This window comes from Lontra canadensis, unplaced genomic scaffold (assembly GCF_010015895.1).
Source record: "Lontra canadensis isolate GAN:19392208 unplaced genomic scaffold, GSC_riverotter_1.0 scaffold102, whole genome shotgun sequence".
In the NCBI taxonomy this organism is placed as follows: domain Eukaryota; kingdom Metazoa; phylum Chordata; class Mammalia; order Carnivora; family Mustelidae; genus Lontra; species Lontra canadensis.
Genome location: NW_022631096.1, coordinates 1,760,649 through 1,776,328, shown reverse-complemented (window position 1 = coordinate 1,776,328; position 15,680 = coordinate 1,760,649). Strand labels below are relative to the sequence as shown.

Genomic DNA, 15,680 nt, shown 5'->3' with positions numbered 1-15,680 from the left:
TGTCCCCCCGCCCACCACAGGGAAATACTTCAAATAATTTATATTTAAGAACAGACTTTATCGCTATAATTGATTTTCCCCTATTAACCTAATTTCACACAACTACCAATTAAAGGCTATTCAAAATGCTTCTCTAAAATTTGTAAGATTTGTAAATTTCATGTAATTTGAAGTGTTTTTTTTTTTCCTCAAATAGTTAGGATCTCAATCAACATTATCTTCCCCACAATTCAACGAAGCAATGCGCTCTTGTTAATAAGAACAAAAGACTATATTGTAGACTAGAATCAGGGGGTTTTTCCCAAACCATACTTCTAGATTAAAAGGGGTTCCAGGAAATGCTTTACAGTGCTTAATGGTGTGAAAACGCTGCTTAATGTGGCATGGGTTTGATTTTCATTAGTAAAAACCTTTTAAAATTAATCCCTCTTTTTTCCTATCAAAAGTCTACAGTTTCTGATTGTAATTTTACATAGTTCAAGAAGGACAGGAAATCACCGTGATTAGTCCCATCTAATTGTCCTAGTGGGCCCTTCAGAAAGTTGTCATCAGTGGTGACATTGCAAGGGCAACACCTTAGCATGGGCACAGCAGAAGAGTGAGTGTCCCGCTTCCGTAGAATGTAATCATTCCTCGCACGAATATCTGTTAGCAAATAAGCTTCCATAGCAAATGAATAGCTCTGTTAGCAAATAACATTCGCTACTGTCCAGTTTCCTTACAGCACACCAGACAGCTCACAAAGGATGTGCCTGCCTCCCAGCTACTAATTCAACAAAGACAAAAAGCAAACCTAGGTTTGTTACTTGTGCTCTCCACAGGTTTCAAATTAATTCTTCTTTGTTAAAGCAAATGGAACATTAATTTCATTCGAGTACAATGAATTCTAATGTTCCTTCTACACATTTTCTTAGCCTGGATACTGCCAGCCAGTCCTTTGCCTCTTAGCTTGGAAACCACTTCTGACGCCTGCCCTGACAGGTACAGCCTGGGGTCCTGCTGCGGAGCTCAGGGCTCTGAGGTTTGCTCCACCATAACACACCCCCCAGTACTACAGGCACTCATCTCACAGTCTTCAAGAGGACAGAGACTCTGCCTTCCTTGTACATCTTGGTTATCCTGCTCTACTTCCACTGGCCTAAAAAATATACATAAATGTGTGAACACAAGAATTCCTTAAACCCATAAAACAGCGGCATTAAAAATAGGTATCTGAGTGACACAGATGCCTAAACTACACGTGGAAATAATGACACACATTTATGGCTTATACGTGCGCCAGCAGAAGACCACATAACATGCATCTGGAGACAGGGTGTGCCAGGCAGGCTCTGTGACAGTGGCGGACACGGAGAGACACAGGTCCCACGTGCAGGGGAGCAGCGGAGGTGGACAGATTCAGGTTACACCCCAAGAGGGTGGGAAGAGAAAAAGAGAACGGGGGGCCAATCTTACAGGGGCCGGCCATGTTCAGAAGCCATGAAGACGACGAGGAAGTGTTTGGCTCAAAGAAAACCATGTGTCCCAGACGCCTGAGGCAGAGGATTTGAGGAAGTCCCTTCTCCAGGTACACCCGAGACGCTTAAGAGAGAAGCTCCAACAAGAGTCAGGGAGGCAGGAAGGAAGGAGACCAGGGAAGGGTTTCTTTTACGAAGAGGAGACTGTCCTCACATGGAGCGATGTTCTGAGTGAGCACAAAACAGGAGGGAAGAAGAAGATCTAGACCCGAGCTAACCGGTCTGGGAGCCACCGGCCTTGTGAGGCAACTGGAAGTTAAGTTCCATATAAAGTAGCTCATGAAAACAAGACATTTCAGACTGACAAGATGACCTTTCTTTCTAGATTCACAGCACTCCTGCTCAAAGAAATCCTACCAAAAGCGCCTCAGTGCTTTCTTTTCCTAATACCACCCACCTGGGGTGCGGTGGGGGTCTGTGCTTGTGGAAGAGGGATGGCGGCAAGAGGTGCTGCGCCCCCTAAGAGAAGGGGAAAATTCATGCTTCTTGTGGAATTTGCATACAAGATGAACCCTGACCAGAAAAGTTTCCTAATGAAGCAGGACAAGGTGAGGAAAACTGCAGATAGTCCCGGGAGGTACCCTTTATCTTAGAGCAGTGGACAAAACCCAGAGCTACCCAAATATACCGCAGACTGACCACACTGACTCGGTGGGGGAATTCCTTATGCATCTCATTACGCTCACTGCCCCTGGAATCCTGTACCTCTCAGTCCTGCCAATCCTTCTGCCTGGCCTACTTGACAAACACCTGTGTCAAAAGATGGACCCAAAGTGTACTTTTCCTCCATACCCAGGACGTGTTATTAACCCTGTAGGTATTAAATAGCCTAATAAGTATATCCATTTCTTTCATTTTAAACAGTTGTGCTCATCTGTGATGTTTATTACAAAATCCTAGGAGGACATATATTTAACAGAAACAGCACGATTATAGAAACAGCAGGATACCTCAGAGCTACAGAGAAACCTTCAAGATTATCGAGCTCAGCTGCCTGAGCCAAAGAGAAGTGAAACGGTCTCAAGGCCACCAGCAAGTCATTATCAGAGCCGGGATTAGAGCTTAGTTTTCTTGAGGCCCAGATGAGAGTGTTTGGGATTTCTTTTCCTCCCCATCACCCTACGCTGCATAATTTCCTGCACTTTGGTATTTCAAGTCTCCACAAACTCTGAACTGTGACTTACATACAGTTTAACACCACACACACACACACACACACACACACACACACACACCCACCCCAGCAAGAGTTAATCATTATTCATTTAGTAGGTCAAAAAAGCAAGTGAGAAAGTAAAACAGAGTGGACAAAAGCAAGAAAAAGTTATGTAGGTGCTTGCCTTTTTTAATTCTATGCCTTATCTTTTCTGCATAGCACTATTAAATTAAAAATGGAAATGAAAAGTTTCTCTCCTTGGAGTAGAAAAACATCTCACTGTGCAGACCAATACTATTATAAATAAAGGTGAACTGAGGTAGCAACTAAATTACATTCTCACCCAGTCGCAGCTACCAATTTACCCCACATATGTAGGTAAAATTAAGAAACCAACATTTCCTGTGTTTGAGGATCATTAAAAAAACTCTTCATAGGGGCACCTGGGTGCCTCAGTGGGTTAAAGCCTCTGCCTTCAGCTCAGGTCACAATCTCACGGTCCTAGAATCGAGCCCCACATTGGGCTCTCTGCTCAGCAGGGAGCCTGCTTCCTCCTCTCTCTCTCTGCCTGCCTCTCTGCCTACTTGTGATTTCTGTCAGTCAAATAAATAAATAAAATCTTAAAAACACACACACCACCAAAAAAACCTCTTCATAGCTTTCCAAGGCCATATTAGAATTTAGAGGAAAATCCATTTAAGTAAAGAATGTTAGATTAACTGTTTCACTATAGAACTTTACTCTTTGACATTTCTTTATATCAATACCAAAAACCACCTCCAAGCTTCCCAAAGAGATCAAATGGACGTCGCAAAGCAGGTAGCACAGAAAAGCGAGCATCAAGAGGATCAGCAGGCGAGGATCGCGTGAGACAGTCCGCAACGGTGGAGCTGTGTTTCGGTATCCCGTCAAGTGTTCTGCGCACTGCACTAAGAACGCAGACATGATTAAGACAGAGTCTTGTTTCCAAGAAACAAGGGTGAAGGCAAAGGCCACATTCAGGAAACAACATGGAAGTTAGACTAGAATGTAGGGTTCATACAGAACACAGGGTGAGAGCTCTGTATTCCAAGAAAGCTTGAACTTGGCAGGATGATGAGACACCTATCATCTAGCCATCTACTGCTCCAGCAGATGACCAGCGCATTGCCCAACATCCAAGTGACGCCATGTAGGACCCGCCAGCCTCAGAGCCAGCCAGCCAGGGGACCACCATTGCATGAAAGATCCGTCAAGCCTGGAGAAACCAGAACCGCCCAGCAGAATCCTCCACTCAATGTGCTTGTTTTCAAGCCACTAAATTCTGGGATAGTTTGCTACACAGCAAGAGCCAAACCATGCATCCAATGACCTCATCTCTAATTGCTATCTGTCTTACTACACGCCAAGGTATTGTGCTGGAGATTTAAGTCCATTACCTCATTTAATCCTGATGTATAGAAATGGTGGTACCTGTATCAGAAAAAGTAAATTCTAACACTTTTACAGGCTCAGAGAGATGAAACTGCTTACTCAAGGTCTTTCAACAAGGTGGGGAGTTGGGAGTTCAATACTCCCAGGGCATCAGAGTCTGAAGTCTACAGTAAGAATGAGAAATGTGGGGAGGGACTGAAAGCTCTGGATTTATTAAAAAATGGTCTGAAACGTCAGGGCTGCAGATTTAACTAGACAACAGCCAGAGAAGGAGGGGAAAAAAATTTCTGAATAGGATTAAGGTCCAACCACAATGAGAGAGCAAATACTTGTGATCAGTAATAGGAGTTTTTAGAGAAACAAAATGGGGTGGTGGGAGGGAAGAGTCTTGGTTTCAGAGGCAAAAAAGTATGGCCTTGAGTTCACCTTGCTTGGCAGGAAATTTACTTTGAACCATTTTCCAATTACTCTACTTGAGAATAAGCAGAGGAAGGGGAAAGATCAAGGACGGGGGAGAAAGTCTACTCACCTAATTCACATTTCCCATTACTCTGATTGTTTTCCTCTAACCCCTGCAACTATTTTGGCTTTTGCATCCTTTTGCTCATTTTATAATAGTGCAGGAACTATAGCAACATATATTGTAGAAAAACATGTGTCCAGCAGAACTTTTTGTGATAAATGCTTCAATGTGTACTGTCCACTATGACAGCCCCCACAGCATATGTGGCCATTAAGCACTGGAAATGTGGCTGAATTTTTAAGTTAACTTAAATCATTTAAATAGTCACAAGTCATTTCTGCTCTTTTAGGGAAGATCCAATTTTCAAAGGATCCCTGTCAAAACCAAAAAATGACACCTACATACTAAAAATCTTTTTCTGTGGTTAGAATCCGAAGCAGTCTTTCAATGGCAAATATATTTGCTATCAAAATCTACGTTCTGTAAATATCTGTCTGAAAGAGTGAAAATCAAACATGTCCAAGATTCGGACATGCTGCTGGCTCCACAATGCTCCCTTCCCTACATTGTCCCTTTCCCCCAGTCTCCTTTCTCACTGGGCTCAGGTGGGGACAAAGAAACCTGGTCCTTGCTGGTAGTTTACAGCCTCACTTAAACACCTAAAAATCAAGAGCCTCTGTGATTAAAGACTTTGGGGAGGGGGAAAAAAAAAAATCAATATTCTACCAACCTATATTTTTGGTTTCTTATGATTTCTAAGAACTAAAAATTAACCAAGGACATGTGTGTTCATGAACAGTGATGACATTGTCATAGGCTTATGAACTGAAAGTCACCCACTTGTCCAGTCCATTTTAAGTTATTCAACCTATTTTTTCAGAACGTTGTCCTCCAACATGGCACTCTGAGACACACATGTAAAAGCCTAGGACAAGGCCCACGTGCTCAAAGGTGTGCAATTCATTTAAGGAAATAGCTCTCAGACCTAAAAGGTATAGACAACTATTAAACTATGGTCTCGGGGCGCCTGGGTGGCTCAGTGGGTTAAAGCCTCCAGCTCAGGTCATGATCTCAGGGTCCTGGGATTGAGCCCTGCATTGGGCTCTCTGCTCAGCGGCAAGCCTGTTTCCTCCTCTCTCCCTCTCTGCCTGCCTCTCTGCCTACTTGTGATCTGTCAAATAAATAAATAAAATCTTAATAAACAAAACAAAACACTATGGTCTCATAGCTCACTTTTTAGGCAATGCTAATGGTGTGCTTTTGAGGATTCCACTCTGGGTTAAGCATTTTATAGAGGTGAATAATCACAGCAACTCCACAGGGGAGCTACTAACAGACTATCTTAAGGTATTTGAGGCTTTTGAGGGGGTAAAGTCACAAGACTAGTAAACGGGCAAAGCAAAGATGTGACCCTAAGTCCATATGACCCTAGAGCCCAAACTCTTAGCTCACACAAATAACTCTCGAATGTATAGATCATAATTACATATTTAATATGTATAATGACCCAACCACAAAATTATTCAGTGAACACACAGGAGTTTCCTACATTATCTAGGGTTACCTCTAAGCAGCCAGTCTAGTGGATGTCCTCAAGACTCCGTATCCTTTCCACAATGCTTTACTAATCACGGTTCTATTGTGAGTAGCCCTTGACTGTAGGCATGCAATTTAGGTCTATTATTTTCAACCGTTTTCTCCACTGATTTTGCTGAAACACTTTAATATATATTCTGTTCTTTACTAAGTTTAAGAACTTTAATTGTGGCATATTTGGTGGTAAGACAAGTATTTAGTTTAAGACTTAGGCATCTTCAGTGAGGACAAGGTGATTTCTCATGGAGTTGTTATGATCTGGACTGCTACCTTTCTACTTTCAATCCTTACCTTAGCAAGAATTGCTCCCAGGACATTCAATGTGCTTTAATAATCAGCAACAATCAGCAACAGTAAGGACAATGACAATAAAACCATAATACCCTAGTGAATAGGCAATAAAAACAACATCGCTCAATCAAGTGTCAGACAAATGTTACAAAAACTAAAAGGGTAATATATGTATCTATGACGTAATATGTGTACACACCTTCATAAAAGGCTAAACCTCAAATTACTAGTGGATGACCTCTGAGAAATGGAACAAGAGATCCAAAGAAAGAGGAGAAGAAAAGGTACTTTCATGTTTTACTTAATACAGTTCTTTACTGGAAATCTTTTATTTTTAACAAGTACATTGTTTAAAGAAATTTAAACATGAAAATAGTTTAAAAATCAGTGTGAAAAGACGAAAGTGTTTATTGGTTGAAAACTAATCTTAGGCTGGAAGGACTTAAATAAAGGATTTTCTTTTTAAATCTGGAGTCTCTAGCCACATATATAATAAAAAATTAAGACTTGGAAATATGATAGTAGTATATCTTTTACCATTTTTTTCAATACTTCTTTTCATACAGAGAGGGGAGAGGCCAGAAGGTAGAGGGACAGAGATAATCTCCAGCAGCCTCCACACCCAGTGAGGAGCCTGATGCGTCAGGCTCAATCCCGTGACTCATGAGATCATGACCTGAGCCAAAATAGAGAGTCGGAGGCTCAAGCCACTGTGCCAACGTGCCCCTCTAACATTTTTTAACAAAAATTTAATGAAGTATGTCACATGTTCTAAAATGTACTCTTACTGTAAAAACTAAGCTTGCTAGAGCCAAAGAGTGCTTTAAAAGGAACAGGAAGCAGGCTCTCAGTTCTGGCAGGAACCTCCTAAACCACTCTGTTTGACAGCCACACGTGAGCTAAGTCTTCTTTTTAATTAATATATAAAATATGCAATATAACACTGTGTATCAGTTGTATCTTTAATATATTATTTTTCATATTCTTTACTCCTCCATAGTAAAACAGAGAAATACAAAGATGCCTAAATATTTTTCAGTAACCCTATTAATAACTACCTTAATGCCTATAAAATGTAAAGTCCTAATTAGAAAGTTGTTTCAACTAAAAACCGAGACAGAAAAAAACCTTTTATTCTGAATAAACCGAAACAATTTCTTGCTGCATTCCACCCTCCTCACCTTTTTTAATCTTCCTCGTTGCTCTTTTAAGAATTCATTAAATAAGCACCACAAGCCTCAGGGTACCATGAGAATAATAAGAAAAAAATGTTTCAAAAACCATTTACCCAGTAAAATATTCTTTATCAGAAAAAAATTTACCTGTGCTTTCCTTACATTTGCCATAATGATCCTTTCCAGTTTAGCCATAATGACCTCTCATTCCTCTGACATATATTATAGGTTAAGAAAAAAACAAAACAGTAAAATGCCTACTACCAGGAAAAATTAACATTAACTCTACAAAATAAATAGAGAAGATATGAGAGGTCAGAAGTTAAACAAAAGCATTTCAGAACTTTATGGGCTATGTATTTTAAATTCTGGGCTCCTGAATGATTTTTTTTTCTTTCTTAAACGTCCATGATGCACTACAGCCTGCTCTAAGTTCATTAAGCTACTAAAGAACTATAAGGACCAATCACACATATGGAGCATCAGGGAGGAAACACAATTAGTGCTTACTTTCATTTTTAAAATGAAGTATTAAAGCCAGGCAAACAGTGAGACAGGGAAGCAGAAGACAGTAACCGTATAATGCCATGTAGCACACGCCTGTCACTCAGTAAACGGTTTCCCATGGGATACTGTATCTGACAGATCTGTTCCCGACCAGCTTTAGGAAAAGGGAAATGTGGGTGCCTGGGTGGCTCAGTGAGTTAAGCATCTGCCTTTGGCTCAGATCATGATCCCAGGGTCCTGGGATTGAGTCCTGCACTGGGCTCTGTGCTCAGGGGAGTCTGCTTCTCTCTCTCCCTCCTGCTTGTGCTGTGTCTAATAAATTAAATTAAAAAAAAAAAAAAAAAAAGAAAATGAAAATGTTCTCAGGTCAAGGCTGATGACTGCAATTTACAAAGGTTCCTGAGGACTACCATGCGGTAGACAGAGGGAAGGAACCTAGACCAAAGACAGCATTTCTCTGTTCAAAACTTTAAAGACTCCCCTTCTAAGGTGAAATGAAAATCGTATGAATTCCACCATTTTTTCAATCTTTGTCAACTGTAAAGTGAATCTTAAGCAGGAACCACAGGTACCATGTGTGGTTCTAGGACTGGATATAGGAAACGAATATGGGTTGGTCCTAACTCTCAAGCCCTAAGCCAAGACTGAATGCCCACCCAAAACAGGAAGACAAGCACTCATGCTGACAAGGCAGAGAGGACTTAGAAAGACAGGCAAGGAAGCTGGGCATCGCTACCCCAGCTCCATTCTAAAAATACAGATCACCTCGCAGGCCAAGAGAGAACTTTCCATTTTTCCTAGACTTATCACTCAACATCCATCCCCTTGGAGCGTCAGACTATGAGCTCAGAGGCACTCTGAAGGACTGCGCCGTCTTTATTTAGGTGGTGTTCGAAGAACATGTGTAACCGCAGCCTGTCGAGAGCCCCTCCGGCAGCTGTGGCCATCTGAGCGGCTACTGTTCATCACTGCGATCCTGGTGCCGGCAGGATTAGGCTCAGAGCCAGAAATGGAATTCTATTCATAGGCTGTCAAGGCTGCAAAGGTCCTCGGTGCTCACTCAAGTTTTCAGAGTCCCAGGGAAAACCCTTATAAAATGAATCGAACGACCAATCTAAAGTCACACACAGGCAGTGGCTGGCTGGGAATTTATACCCTGACGTCTCCAAGACGTCTCTGCTGGCTTTAATGCTTTTACTGGCTGTTTCTTGTTGAAACTTCATGGTATTAAAACCCAAGGTAAACACAAGATCAAAAGCCCAATGCTATTCATTGGGAATTGCCCTTGACGTTCCTGTGAATGTCAGATACAGCAGAGGTAGAGAGGGAAAGAAGTCCATTTCATAAGGCTCACATCACGTTGACAAAAAAAGTCACGTAAATGGAAAATCTTAAAATGCTGGTGAAAAATCAAACAAACAAACAAACCAGAATACCCCTTAATAAAACTTATCTTAATGGGGTGCCTGGGTGGCTCAGTGGGTTAAGCCTCTGCCTTTGGCTCAGGTCATGATCCCAGGGTCCTGGGATCGAGCCTGAATCGGGCTCTCTGCTCAGTGGGGAGCCTGCTTCCCCCCACCCCCCGCCTGCCTCTCTGCCTACTTGTGATCTGTCAAATAAATAAATAAAAACTTTAAAAAAATAAAAAATAAAAAATAAACTTACCCTAAGATTAACAGATTTTAGGAGGAAAAGCGTATCTACTTCAACGTGTGCAAAAAAGGCACTGAATACAACTTTACTTCAGTCTCTTTTTTCATTTCACTGTAAAATAAAAAAATAATCTGGAGGAATAGGTAAGAAAAAAAATCTAAAGATTCTTCTTTAAAATATCTGCTCCTTTGGCAAAAGACTACGAATAGGTAAACTTTTCCCCCCTCCTTAAATGAATTCCTGCTTCTGTAAAGTGACTGGCCCTTTATTTCCTTCCTTTGTGGTTATCAAATGGTACCGGAAACCCTTGGAAGTTGTTTGCAGCTGTAGCTACTTCCTATTGCACTTTGTTCGGCCTCCTGTTCCAGCCACAATAAAACGCCATTGGCTTTGAGAAGAAGAAAAAAACAAAACAAAACAGTGGCCGTGTGCTACTGGACTAGAACACAGATGAGTACCCAGCTTACCTGCAAACCTGGGAGTCACAGAATTTCAAGTCTTTACCACATGTTAGGGATCACTACACATAAACTATACACACACACAGGCATATATATGTACCTGATTTATATAAACAGCACCAAATCTATCTGTAACCAAATAAATAGGTCTTATCCTGAATTTAAAATAATTCTACGTTACATAGTCCATCCTACATATAAATAAATGAATGAAAAACAGGGCCCTGTATAAAGCTGTCCTCTACAAAGCACAAGCCGTCCTCTGGTACTTGGGGCCATGAATATCTTAACTCAGAATGAGGGAAAGGGAACAAAAACGGAGGAAGTAGTCAAGATTTGATATGTAAACATAACAGTCAATGGTGAGAGCTAGAATTTCAAGCTCTGAAGTATTTCTAACAGGACACGCCAGCATCAAAAAAAAAAAAAAAAGGTGTGAAAATCTCAAAACTTGGAAATATTTTCTAATAAGAAATAGGTGTTTTTTTTTTTTTCCACAGAAGAGATCTCATAATCTGTCATCAACTTGCTAAATCTTACCTGAGACTTTGACCGTGATAACAAATATCCTAACTACTATTCTTTGAAGAATAATTTTAATAACACAGAGAAGAAAAACACAGATTCCGTTTTGTAAGTATTCACTGCTTAGCAATGGGAAAGATTCTCAAGTTTTACTTGATCAAATAGTCTACCCCTGAGAAACAAATCAACAACTTAAACTAGTCCAACTAGTAAATACATCAACGTATCAGGAGCCAGAAAACTACCTCAACCGGTTTTTGTTCGGCTTGCAAGCTAAGAATGGCTTCTACCATTCTTAAAGGGTTGGGGGAAGAAAAAGAACCCACAAGAAAAATATATTGAGACACATGAAAAATACATGAAACTCTAATTTCAATGTCCATAAATAAAGCTTTATTGGAACACAGCTGTGCCCATTCATTTCCATTCTGTCTGTGGTTGCTTTCACTCAGTGACAGACTGGATGGTCCACAAAGCCTAAAATATTTACTCCCTCGCCCTTTACAGAAAAAGTTTAACATCCCCTGCAATACGTGGTTAACGAAACTAAGTTTAAACATCTAGTGTTATTTAGAAACTTCATTCCTTTCAGTCTAAAAATATTACAGAAGTAAGATCAGCCTCAAAACCAACCATTATGTCACGCAGGAATTCCTCAATACAAAGAACAGAGAAGGTACAGAAAAACTGGCTCCAAAGCACATTTACATCCCAAACCCCAGGCCACAGCAAGTGAACAAGTGAACATGGGAGGGACGGTGCTTCCAGAAGCAGCAGTTAGGGGAGATGTGCCTTTCTGGTGTCAACCCCCAGGTGTCTTTACCTCTCTGAAGTCATGGGACGATGTGTGAAATGGGAAAAACACAAATGGGAAAGGCAGCCGGCTCTTGGTACTGTTTGCACTCTCTGGCCGTCTCACAGGGCTCCTTCTCAAGAAGTATGTGAGGCTCCCTGTAACCTCTAAAGCACAAGGCACCTAATACATAATGAGCTACACTTGTCACTGGCCCCTGCGACTTCTAACGAAAGTTTTGTCCCGGCTTGATCTAAAAGTGAGGTCAAGGGATGGTGGCAGGGTGGAAGAGGGGTCCAGGAAAGAACAGAGAACAGCACAGAAGGGGGCAAAAGAAGGAAAGCCACGTTTGCTGGTTTCTCTTTGGTGGTCTTTTTCAAGCTCAAAGCTAAAAGGCAACAGGCATGAGAGAGCCTGATGGAAATCAGCCCAAAGAGAGAGAAGCAGCAGGACTTACAAGATTCAAACTGTGGTATGTGCTCCAGATCCAATAATGAGACGAGATCAGCCTCCAAAAGACCTGAGATTTTAGCTCTACAAAATTGATAAAGGAAACGCTAAGAAAATAGCCGAAAGCCTCAAACTCTTTTTTAAACCATTTAAAATTCCAAACGGATCCAACACCTGTCAAAGAGCCTAACTAAACCCTTTTATTATGCACATGTAGACACACAGAAATCACATAAGCTCACATGCATATATTAAAAAATAATGCCTCTAGTTTTACTTAACAAACATTTCTGATGCATTTATTTTTAACCATAAAAATTGTTTTCAGTTTATTTGTTCCCAACAGGAAGACACACATCAGCAGATGAGAAGATCTAAAAAACATATTTACTAGACAGCACAGAACCACTGGCTCAGCAAAATGGGTGTTGAAATTGACGTGGATATGCACATATATTCCTGTAACAATGTGGCAAAGTCCATCCATAAATAAAACCACTTTCCTAAAGCACAGCATCACCTACTACAGAAAAGAGAAAAACCCAAGATGAATATCACTATGTGTCTTATGCTGGTACCTGTTTAGGAAAAGGAGAAAAAAATAATAGGACTTCTTGCTTGTATAGGAAGGAAAGAAACTGCAAACACTAGTTTCCTCTAGGTGTTTCAAAATGTAGATTTTATCATTCAAGTATGATGAGGCCAACAAGTCAAGAGACCACGGTCACTGAAGAGGTCATCTGTTACAATTCCCAGAGAGGGGACACACTAGGCCACACCATACCACAGGGCGGGCACCCAGGGACCCACCACATGGGCCAGGAGGAAGAAGAAAGGAGGAGAAAGCGTGGGCAAGAGATTCTGTTGTGGGTTCCACAAAATAAACACAGCAGCACAAACAGGTCAACTGGCTAGTTGCAATTATTTCAGTGGGCTCTGGAGCAGAGAGGGCTGCTCTCTGGGAGATGAAGGCAGGTGCAGAGAAAAGGGCTCGGATGCATAGCAGCTCTGTGAAGAAGTGATTCCAAGCAGGGTTCTGGATGGGCTACTGTGCATATGAAAAGTGGATCCTCTGCTTTCTCTAAAGCTAGCTAGTCGGTGAGGGAGTCTCTGCCCGGGTCAGGGGGGCCCTAGACACGAGAGCATCAAGGATATAGAAAATACGACACAGTTAACATACTAATAAAGGAAAGAGAATGTCTATGGAATTTAAAAGGAACAAAAATTTTCACTGGATTTTTTTTTTTTTTGGTACCTTCTGAATTTTGTACTCCGAATGCATTACCCATTTCTAACCAGTAATTTAGGAAGTAGGTTATATACACACAGGCATGCATGCAAGCACGGAAACTCAAACACACATCTGCTTTCCATTCTTAGTAAAGAGAACTCAGTGAGAACGACTGGTACCAGCCAGAACTTGAGAATCACCATTCTGGGCATTAGATACAATACTGTGATGCAATTTTGTGGACTGAAGTGTACAGTGATCTGTATCTCTACAAACTCTAGAAACATAGCCCAAATGTTGCTAAGTTTCTGCTTAAGATAAATCTAGAAACTCAATTTTCACTCCATAAAACACACACACACACACACACACACACACACACACACGGCTAAGAAGACTCCTACTACTTATTACATGAGATTTAATTTAAAGGTACAGAAATATTTATGGGAGTTCTAAAATTAAGTAAGCCGTTTTTTCCCCCCAATTAAAAAGCAACAGTTGAACTTCCGCTTCCAGCCAGGGGATCAGATTTACCCTCCACTAGGAAATATACAAACAAAACAGACAAAATAAATGAAGTAAAGGTTTATGGGAACACCAGGTATCAAACAAAGACAGCAAGCCATCCCTGAGGTGGGAAACAAACAAGGCAAGACCTACAAACGTTCCAGCTTACAGCCTCAAGACAGTTTCTAGATGACTGTCCACTCCCAGGTGAAAGGGACGAGAAATGGAGGTACAGGTCCGCAGGAAGACTTATTCTCAAATGTTCCGGGTAGCTTTATTTGTAGCAGCCATAAAGCACAACACAAATGCCCATCAACAGGTGACTAGATAAATTATAGTGTATCTCTGCAAAGGATATTCAGCAATAAAAAGGAACGTACTTTTGGTACTCACTCCCACATGCATGAATCTCAAATATGCTAAATGCAAGACACTTTACCAAGAAAAAAGAGTATACATTCTCTGGGTCTATTTACCTAAGGTTTTAGGAAATGCACACTCATACACAGTGACCCAAAGCAGATGAGCGGTTGCACGGGGATGGGGGCGAGGTTGGGACGAGGGTTACAGAAAGATACAAGGAGATCAGGGAATATTCTGGAAGAGTCAGACGCATTCACTGCTTGCGTGTGGGAATGGTTTCATAGTTGTATTGCTATGCCAAAACTTATCGAATGGCTGACTTTAAATGTGTGTCAGTTAGACTTCAGTATAACTTTTTAAAAATAAGAGCACTTCTTGCTTCGCATCCAAAACCTGAAAATACCAAATACACAGATGAGAGAATATAACTCTGGTCTTTTCTAAAGCACGCCCATGCACAAAAGTAACACTTCAAAATTATCTGCCGATTATGAAAGTAGCAGTAAAATTGTTAACAATGAATATAAAGACATTTTGCTCCGGTGATTTCAGTTTCCTGAGGCTACTCCTAAATCATGAAACCTATGAGGTGCACACTAGTTCCTTTTGCTCAGGACCCCCTTCTTCATTGTCCTTGACCCAAGAAGCCGTGAGGGGTCTGCAGGAGCTAGGGCTGCTGAGGCTCAGACAATCTAACATTCTCTGCTCTTGTCTGTCTCCCACAAGCAACGGCAGGATTTATGTTAAAAGAAGCGAATTTAACAAAGACTCTTGAACTTGAAGACAGAGAACTGATGGTTGCCAGAGGAAAGGTGGGGGTCAATTTGGGGGTAGGGGGACAAAAAAGTGAATCTACCCTGAAATTGGACATACTCAAACAAAACATGTTACAAAAACTCAGGTGGCAAAGAAGAGTGTGTGTGTGTGTGTGTGTGTGTGTGTGTGTGTCAGAAAAGGTAAATAGAGCAAGTCTCCTCTGCTTATTCACCGTGGGAAAGAAAAGCTCTGCCCTCCTACTTAACACAAGAACCATCCGAGATGGGGCGCCTGGGTGGCTCAGTCGGTTAAGTCTGCCTTCGGCTCAGGTCATGATCCCAGGATGCTGGGATCAAGTCCCATGTGGGGCTCCTTGCTCAGCAGGGAGCCTGCTTCTCTCTCTGCCTGCTTGTGCTTTCTCTCTCTCTCTGACAAATAAATAAATATATAAAGTCTTAAAAAAAAAAAAAAACAAAACCATCCGAGATGCAGAAGACAGTTCCTGGCACCATAATCAAGAGCGCACGCGCGCGCGCGCGCGCACACACACACACACTCTCACGAAAAAAAAAAAAACCAACCAACAACTTTGGAAGATTAAAAAAAAAAAAATTTTAAAACGTTCTTTCAAACGTGCTGTTTGAACCTAAAATTCAGAGTAACAAATCCAGTCCTAGGAAGGGTTTTTCTTTTTTGTTTTTCAAAAAAATATTTTGTCCTACTCTGACAAAAGGAGAAAAAAAGCACTGCGGACACATTTCCTTCCTCTCCAAAATGAGTTGGTGAGGTCATCTGATTCAGATGTTATCAAAAGTTCCAA

At 41.2% G+C, this 15,680-nt stretch overlaps 1 protein-coding gene across 3 annotated transcripts in view; it reads right to left on the bottom strand.

The window, feature by feature from the left end:
- FAT1 (FAT atypical cadherin 1) overlaps positions 1-15,680 on the bottom strand; it is a 125,133-nt gene that overhangs the window by 48,247 nt on the left and 61,206 nt on the right. The window lies entirely within an intron of this gene.